The sequence below is a fragment of the Macrobrachium rosenbergii genome, chromosome 13 (genome assembly GCF_040412425.1).
Source record: "Macrobrachium rosenbergii isolate ZJJX-2024 chromosome 13, ASM4041242v1, whole genome shotgun sequence".
Lineage (NCBI taxonomy): Eukaryota > Metazoa > Arthropoda > Malacostraca > Decapoda > Palaemonidae > Macrobrachium > Macrobrachium rosenbergii.
Genome location: NC_089753.1, coordinates 64,039,438 through 64,049,437, shown reverse-complemented (window position 1 = coordinate 64,049,437; position 10,000 = coordinate 64,039,438).

Here is a 10,000-nt window from a genome sequence, read left to right as displayed (position 1 = left end):
GCGGTCACTGAACCAGGGTGACGCTGCGTGCGTGCCCGAACGATATTCTTTATTATTTTTTTACCTACGTCTATCTTATTAGTGAAGTGGGAAGACTGCAAGAATACGACTCCTGAAGTCCTCGTTTTGCGAGCGACTCAACGCTCACGGTAAAGTCGATTCTTGTTGAAGTCGTCGATTGACTAGTTCTTTTCTGTATTTCACAATTTTTCTTTGTTTTCTTCCTTCCAGCCACCACTTAGGGTATATGTGTTTACAAAGTCTAGATTAAGCCAAATTATTTTATTGTTAGCTTCAACCCCATTATTCCAGTAAAATACCTAGGATTTAGGTAAGCAAAATCAGGTTAAATCTCGATGCTTTGATATGCCTCAAGCGTCCAATGTTTGGAAGAACCGTTGCGTTTAAAATCAAATTCATCTCAAATATTCTTTGTTAAGGTTAATAACCCTTAACTGGCGACCTTTACTAATTAACGTCTGTCTTTGAGGTTAACTTTGGCTTCAAGTGACAGGTTACGTGTAATCTTGGTTTGCAGGGCTGTAAAATTACGTAAATTGAATAATACATGATCAACCAAGACCCTCACACGTGACATTGGCGACCTTGTGTGTAGAATCTAAAGTACATTTTAGAGAAAGAATCTGGAGAAAAGGAAATTAAAATTACATTAATCCAAAAAAAAATAAAAGTCAGATATCGAACTCCATTTCATTCTTCCAAACAAGGAACGAGGCATAATAATAAGCAGTAAAGAGAATAGTTATAATAACAAGTGTAGCGAGAATTAGCGTAGGAAGGGTGCGTCGAGAGCAGAGAGTCATAATTTATAACGTTTAAGACAAGGGCATTTTTACCGTGTTCGGACCGTGAGTTAAGTCGTTCAAGAAACGAATCCTAAGGCCGAAAAAAGCGGAGCCTGTTCATGTACACAAAGTAATTTAGAAATCGCGCGTCGGCAATTCCGATCGTTATTGTTTGCATATAGCGGGAATCATTCAAAACCGTGTCAGTGAAGTGGCGAACGAACGGAAGTAGTAATTTTATCAATAAAATACATTTTCAACAAAGTAAATTTACGTTCCAAATCACAAAATCTATTCCATTGTTTGTTTAATGTTTCACCCGAGAAACGATAACAAAAGACACAAAGTTGTTTGGTAATTTAGTTTTCCATCCGTAACGTAAAACGCTATGCATGATTGGTATATTTAAAGTAAAATCTGGATACCTGCATTTGTTTTGTTGTTGTTTGAATTTGTGCTAAAAGAAAATACCCGCCATCTTGATTCTCTCCGCCGTTCTCGCGCGATTGTTTTGAAATTGTTCGAACTGTTTGTGAGAGAACGCCATTTTAGGGTTTCCTTCGCGTGAGTTGTTTTTTGAAACTTAGGCCTAACGGGACCTTTTCCGCCATCTTAAGACCTTGTTATTGTCATCCTCTGTTGTGACCAGACTCTGCTCCCAGCCCTTTTGGAACTATTTTTTTTTTTTCGTCAGTAGAACCCACCTAGAATATCTTAGCTAGAAAAAAAAAAAAAAAAGATAATTTAGGCAGGAAAGATAGGCCTTAGTTAGGAGTAATAACAAGTTCCTATACAAATACCTACTATAAAATCATATAAAGAAAATTTAAAATTTTACGATAAACTTTTTTGACGTCGGCTCCCAGGAAAATTAAGATAATAAAGTAATCCCTAAGGAAGCCAAGACGACGCATCTATATCATTTATTAAGATCCATGCCATTGTGCATGTATAAAATCTTTGTTTACATGTTCTCAAGCAGCAAGAAATTGGCTGATTGAAAATCTCTCTCTCTCTCTCTCTCTCTCTCTCTCTCTCTCTCTCTCTCTCTCTCTCTCTCTCGTCATTCAAGTAAGCATTCCCTAACCTAAGTGTACGTGACCCTCTTCAAAGAAAGAACGGCCGACACTAGGCTAATTAATTCTGAATACAATAAACCAAATAAAAGAAACACCTCTGTCCCACAATAGATGAGGACAAGTTAAGAGTAATTACGATACAGTGATAAACTGTCGGTCACGAGTGAGGCCTGCTATCCAGACCAAAAGCAAACAGTAGTTTCACCCTCTGAAAAAGAAGGGGGCCAGCACTGGGGCCGGTACTGGGACCAGCCACTCACGAGGATCTTTAAAAAAAAAAAAAAAAAAACCAAATTCACTTTATTCCACAGTGCCAATAATTTGCAGCACTCATCATCATTGAATAGCTTACTTCTCTCTCTCTCTCTCTCTTTTACCTTCCCTTTCTCTCACCTTCCCTTTCTCTCTCATTCAGTTGCACTCTGCAGGGGTGAGTGCCTTTCCTCCCATATAGCCTAGTTGGACTCAGTAGAGGGTCCCTAGGAACACATTGGCACCATAAGTGCCACCAAGCAAGAATCAGAAAAAAATAAATAAAAAAAAACCAAAAGAACACAGAAGAAAAGTTCTTCTGGAACCTAACCTGCACCAGTGCCTAGGGATACTGAGTGCCACCAGTGTGACCTGTACACGGCACACCCAAACTACAGTGCCACCTTTTGAAAGGTGCCACGTCATTGAAGAGACACTTCCTCGCTGCCCACGCCCACTCGACCTGGTTGACGCCCTTCCCACCAGAACCATGGCAGCAGAGCATTATAAAACCTTCCTGGGGCTGGGGACGGCGGCAGGTCTCACCGGCTCGGAACTTACCACCTGGGTTAAGGAGCAAGTGGACGACTTGGCCAAGCGGGAGAAGGAAGAAAGACTCGAGCAGAGGACCGCCGAGCAGAGGAAGTATGAAGAAGAACGAAGGTGTATGAAGCCGAGCAAAGGCAGTATGAAGAGAAAAGAGAAGAAAGAAGGAGACAGCATGAGTTAGCCTGCAAGGAAACTGAGTTAACCTAAAGGAGAAGGAGCTCGAGCTTGAGAGAGCGAAAATGGAGAATGCCGAAGCTATGGCTAGCCATCAAGCCTCCAGTCCTACACCTGCTGCATCAAACGCTCCAATTTCGAGCATCAATTCCTAGTCCCCAAGTGGACTGAGGACGCAGCCAGAAGCATGGCTGGAGAGATCGAGGCTCTTTTCGATAACTACAGCACCACGGAGACGGAGAGGCCTTAATACTAGCCAAGCATATGGAGGGAAAAGCCAAGGCAGCGTGGCTCACTGGAGAAGAGCCAGAGAGGCAACATGGCGGAAGTTCGTAGAGTCATTACAAAGGCCTACGAGATAACCCCAGAAAAATGGAGACAACGGTTCCGGGAGGTCTTGCCAAGGAAGTCGGCTGGTCTTGGACGGAATGGGCATGTCACAAAACCAGTCCGGTACGCTGCTAGTTCGACTCCTTGGCCTGCACGACGTTTGAGGATCTCTTCAATCGGACCATGCTAGAAGACCTTTTCAATGTGTGCCAGGGCCCCTTGCTGTATATCTTAACGATAAACAGCCCTCCACACTTATGGAAGCTTGTCGCATGGCTGATTCGTGGGAAACCTTCAATCAGTCGCATAGCACCTCTCAGAAGCGAATCATCCCTCCGCCTACCTCTCGAACTCCACTCGCCGAAGAATGGACTGCCTAGCAAGACCCTGTGCAACTATTGCAAGAAGGGGCCACGCTGAAGCTGAGTGCCGATACAAACTCGGCACTAATAAGCAGCCTAACCCTACCAGCCAGAACTCCGCTCCCATTCATCCGCTCAGCCCTCTCCTCCAACAGTTACTGCAGGCCACCGAGCCCATCCAAAAGGCCCGTGCAGATCCTGTGGGGCTGCTAGCCACTACAATGCTGGATCTCCGGCCTGTCCACATCATGTCCCCACCACCAAATTTGTCAACCTAATCAGCACTTCATTTTCTGCTGGTCCGCACCGGATCCTTTACCCCGAGACTGGAAACCAGTTCATCTCGGTGGCCCCTCTTCAGAGCACTAGCCTGCCAGTGACCCTTCCGGTCACAGTAGACACTCGCGGCAGACATTAGCCTGATCACTGGGGCCCAAGTGCCAGCCGGTGCCATGGTTGACGAAGAAACCGCGTGGGAAATGAAGTGGATAGAGGCCACACCATCACCGTTCCTACTGTCCAACTCCAGGTTATGACACCTTTGGGCACGATACCCACCTTGGCGTGGTAGGTGGAATTCGGCCCGGGAGTGGTCTTCTTGTTGGTCGGGATCTTCTCTCGCTGCGCCACTGGCAGCCACTCTTGTCACACTCCTCCACAGAGGCCCCATTGTAAACCTCCCAACCAATGACAAACCTCCACCTTCCGCCCACCAAAGTGGTCCGTGGAAGGGGTATAAACCAAACTATTTCAGGCTAGCCCTCTCCAATCGCGAAGGGCTGGCCCACCAAGAGGTCCTCCCCCTCCTGAAGAGAGATTCAGGAGGAGCAGTACCGCTGCAGGACGTGCAAGCGGGCAGACCACTCCACAAATTGGGAGGCTGCCCAAGCAAGCAACGCCCAGCGGACGCCCCGAACAAAACTCACCGAGAGGCTACGATCTCCCGCTGGGGCAGGAATCTCCTGCGGCCAACCACAGTCGTCCGGGAGGTAGTGCACCTCCGGACCCCTTGTCAGGCATGCCTGACCCCTCAACTGCTGCCAGTGCCACTTGCGAGCACTGAGCAGTGCCAGACTCCGTCCGCCACGGACGTTGAGCTACCAGTGGAAAAGGCCCCTATGCCGGGTCAAAATCATGAGGCGAATCCTCCGGGAGATTTAGGATTCCCCATGCAGTTGATCATCGCGACTGGAGAGCCTCCAGCACCCGAAACTTCTTCTTTGCAAGATTCTTCTTTGCAGTTTGACTCAGGATGAACCCTGGAGGATCGAAATGGTACCCCTCCTTGGAAGACCAGGAACTGGCATCCTCGGACGCGAAGTCGAGATCGCTCTCGCTCCGGTTGTCGCAGCAGCCGGAGTAGGAGTCCTCCCGCAGCTTTTGCAGTTGCCTGACTTCGCGCCCGCTAGCCCTTCTGGCCTGTCCCCGAGTCGGTGCTCTCATCACCTGCTAGGCCAGCTACTGATAGGCCTTGGAGGAACCCGAAGAAGAAGAAGAAGGGGCGGAAGAGAGGCCCAGTAGTTGCCGAGCTATAAGCTCATCCTGGCACTAGTGCCCTCTCGGCACAGTGCCCTAACATCTAAGAGTGATCCTGGCCCCCCTGCCCAGAGAAGGTAGCCAGTGTGATCTCTTCCTTTTATTTGTACCTAGCCTAGCCACCTTAAAGTACGGTACATCAATTTAGTAACCTTGTTCTTTCCACTTACCACCGAGCCGCAGTAATCATGTAAGTAGCATAACTAATTTCAGTAATCTTAACTATTGTGAAACGAGCCACGATGCTCATGACACGCATGGCCTAAGACCTCAGTGAGGCACCCATTTATCATATGAGGCAACCCTCATGAATTAACTAGTAAATTTTAATTGTATTAAACATAAACCATGTTGTAATTTAGTTAGAATATTAACTCTTATGTTGGTGCTTTACGGTCGGGTTAGGATAGGTTAGGCTAGGAATATCATAGAATGTACCACTAGGCTAGGTCTAAAACACATCATGATTGTAGGAGGTAGCCTATAATAACCGTGAGCACCTTCTAGTACTATTAGAATTAGGTAAAGTAGTGATTATAGCTCATATCCTATCTAGGGTTAGGTAGTTCTGTAGCTAGGTAGGCTAACCAGGACTAATCTGCTCAGGGAAGGAGAGTAACCTACGAGAGGCGAACAGCTTGTTTAGTATAGACCTTCACGCCCGAAAAGGGAGTGAAGGCCCTCTTAAAGGGGGAGCTTTTACAAATATTACTGCTGTTCGCCCTCGAACTTTTGATTGTAAAAATATCAGCCTGACTGAGACCGGAAAAGACGTTGTCTACGCTGGTGCGTCTTCAGTTCAAACTTAACGTCCGTTGAGAAAGGATAGGTAATTTAGGCCTTTTCCCCCATAGGAAAATTTCCCAAAATATCAGCCTTAAAAATAGGTGGTCCTAGAGGGTTTTTCCTTCAATGACCCCTAGTCTCTTGGCCCTGCTGTTTTGAAACAAGAACGTCAAGACACCTGGGGTGACTGTTTTGACCTCCTCTGGCCAGTCCAGGGAACTGGCCGTCAGAGAGACTGGAGCATTCGAACCAGGGTGACGCCGGCGACGCGTGCCCGAACGATCTTCTCCCTTTCTTTGTCTATTATCTCTAATTAGTGAAGTGGGAAGACTGCCAGACTCCCGACTCCTGAGGTCCCTCGTTTTGCGCAGCAACGTTCGAAATCACTAAGGTAAAGTCCGATTTTGTTCAAAACTTCGCCGATTCTTTTATCTTTTTCTGTATTTCACATTTTTTCTTTGTTTTCTTCCTTCAGCCACCACTTACTGTATATGTGTTTACAAAGTCTAGATTAAGCCAAATTATTATATTGTTAGCTTCAACCCATTATTCCAGTAAAATACCTAGGATTTAGGGTAAGCAAAATCAGGTTAAATCTCGATGCTTTTGTATGCCTCGCGTCGAATGTTTGGAAGAACCGTTGCGTTTTAAAATCAAATTCATCTCAAATATTCTTTGTTAAGGTTAATAACCCTTAACTGGCGACCTTTGGCTAATTAACGACTGTCTTTGAGGTTAACTTTGGCTTCAAGTGGCAGGTTACGTGTAATCTTGGTCTGCAGGGCCGTAAAATTACGTAAATTGAATAATACATGATCAGCCAAGACCTCACACGTAAATATATATATATATATATATATATATATATATATATATATATATATATATATATATATATATATATATATATATATATATATATATATATATATATATATATATATATATATATATATATATATATATATATATATATATATATATAACTATATTGATATATATATATATCTTATGAATTATAGGATATAATGTTTTAAAAACTTGCTGACCAATTTTGTTCCACCTAATATATGTTGCAAGGGCATTTATATTTGATAATTTCCCTCAAATATACAGGCATCTGACAAAGGATCCTGAATAGTAAAAATACATGGATTTCAACGTGACAGAAATGAAATTGTGAATTAACCCATAACTTTCAAGATGGTTTTAATCCGCAATTAGGTTATGTGGGCTTTGAACTCTCTAATGGTGAGTTTGTGTGAGTAACATGCATATGAAGCATTCACCTTTTGCAGCTGGTGTATTACTTTAAAACTATTTCAGTGTTGTGGATACATAGTAGCACAGGAAAAACAGCTTTCTGTTCTGATGTGACGTTTGAATAAAATAACTTGGAACACTTATAGCTCTGATAAGGCATTGTGTAGAATATCTACTTTGTGTAATTGTAACTGAAACTTACTTTCCTAATTCATCATTATTGGCTGATTTGTCTCCATTTTGTTCTTGGAGAAATTAATTTTACCATTTAAGAATGTAAACGAAATTTTCAAAAGGCAAATATCACCATTTTGGGTTTCAATATTTGATAAAATAAAAATTAACATACAATTCTGGATTCAAGTTCCTGTGAGGCGTAAATATTTTTGACATATATGCCTGTTGGCTTTAAATACTAACACCTTATCACTTTATTTAGTGGTTATCAGACACCGTTAACATGAGCTTTTCATTTTATTTGGTGAGCAACAATCAGTTGTTCACTGAGGTCCATTGGTATCTAAATCATTAATTCGATTGGTGATTATGAGTCAATGTTTTATAACTTAGATATGATTTCCATTTTTAGCGGGTGTGTTACTCCGTTTCATGTGTATCTTTTGTCCAAAATAATTTGGTATAAATCTCCAAGTAATCTAGTTTTTGATATCTTATCACTTTATATTTAGTCTGAGGATAAACCAGAGAACCATAATGACGAGAGAACTAAAATGCTAACCCAGTTTGAATCAATTTTGCCAGAATTCCTTATGAATCAAGATGATATGATGCTGTTCTTGGAACAGATCAACCTAAGAATTTACCAAATTTTGACCTTTGTCAAAGGGCATGTTCTGGATTAAATGATATTCCGTGTGTGTATATATAACAAATATATATATATATATTTATCACTAGTCAAAATAAAAAACACTATATTCATTCAGACTAGATCAGGAAATCCCATATAATTATATATATATTGATGTCATAAAATATACTGAGCTAGCATTTGAAAATTGTGTATGTATGTATTTACAAGTACATATACATATACACTTAATATATACAGAATTACTGAAAATGAGTTATAATTGATATAACTAATTTTAATAAGGTATATTAATAACAATAACATATAGCCTTGATGAGTGTGTCATTTGCCTGTAATGTTAACTGAATTTTGAAACTACATTTAGTGCCTTTAGAAATTATCTTTCCTAGAATCCCAGAACAAAGGAATATGTAATTAATGATATGATTTACCTTCCAATTATATCTATTTAAAGATAATGGGAATAATATTAGGGTACCAGTCACCAAGATTACTATTTATTACAGATTTGCAACTAGAAATTAGTTTGGATAGACTGGTACATAGCAATCAATACATTTTTTGCATATAAAAAATATAAAAGATAAATGAATAAAATATAACAAAAATCTTGCCTAAAGTTCTTAAAACGGAAATAAAAAGAGCATTTTATATTAAAACGATAACGCTAGTAACAACGTGGCCCTTGTCGAATTCTCTCTTTTAAGACTTTCTCCACAACATTCAAGTTGGAAATGATTCTTCTAATGCAATTGTTCACAAGGGCAGGGCAGAACGTAAATATTCCATCAACTACAGGATTCTGGAAAGTGTTTTCGAGGTTCAGTGATATGCACACAGATTTTCTCTGTTGACTGAAATTAGGTTGTCCTAAAAAGTTCACGATGGAGGGAATTATTCATGGGAGATGTTTGGTGTATTGGTAACGCTATTGTGGGAATGCTCTTAGTAATTATTACAAAAATTAATTTAGTCCAAGTGAAACAAATCACTAAGGTTTTGGATTTATCATGTAAGTGCTAAAAATCGCCACATATATTAAGATATCTTGAACAAAGCAGACATTAAATAGAAACGTTTGATAAGAGAAATTATTATGTTTGAATCCCTTTGGGTACTTGTTATAACACACATGACTGATTTTTGCAGTGAAAAAACATTATTGAATTATGGAAAATCTTTAGCAACATCAGCCTAAAAAAATAACTATGTATGTGTTTCCTTCGATCCTGTGAATTCTCTTGCTTCCCAAAATTCAGTGGTGTTATATTCTGGTGACCTCTCCTTTCCATCTATCCGATCAATTCTGAAATAGTTCCCCTTCACTGAAAAGAAATTGTTTCCAGTATCGAAAACATTTTTCACGTTGAAATGTCAACCAATCTTTCTTCAATTTTCCCAAGGATTGTCATCTTGAGAGACAATAGGATTTTGATTAAACTAACCATCTACACCTCTTTTATTGCTCCTCAGGTTAAAAAATCAACTTTATTTCATTTCTGCATCTCTGATAAATTCAGGACCTCACCACATACAAAAGTTTTTGAAACAACACATACACACACGATGGCTTTGAATATGTCACTTCTATAAAACAGGCAATACATACAGAATTTGTTTACAGGTAGCTTGTATATATTGCACATTCAAGTGAACTGATTCTGACAATACAAGATTAAATTTATATACAGTGTATGTATACTTGTGTAAATATCATATATCGATATATATACAAATAAATGGCTCTAGATATATATAATTATAAATTCATAGTTATAAATATCAGCTATCCAATGGTCTTTTTCCACGATCAAATGCCACTAAGAGAGGGTTTGTCAATGAATATATATACATTTTGGATTTTATATCAGTTTAATGGATGTGACATGCAATTTTGTGGCTGCTAGATTAAAAGCAATATCTATCTATCCTATATATATATATGGACCCCCTGACTCCTTCTTTAATATATTTTTTATATACATAATATTCTAGTTATAGATAGCAGTATATTGATTGGGAGTTATA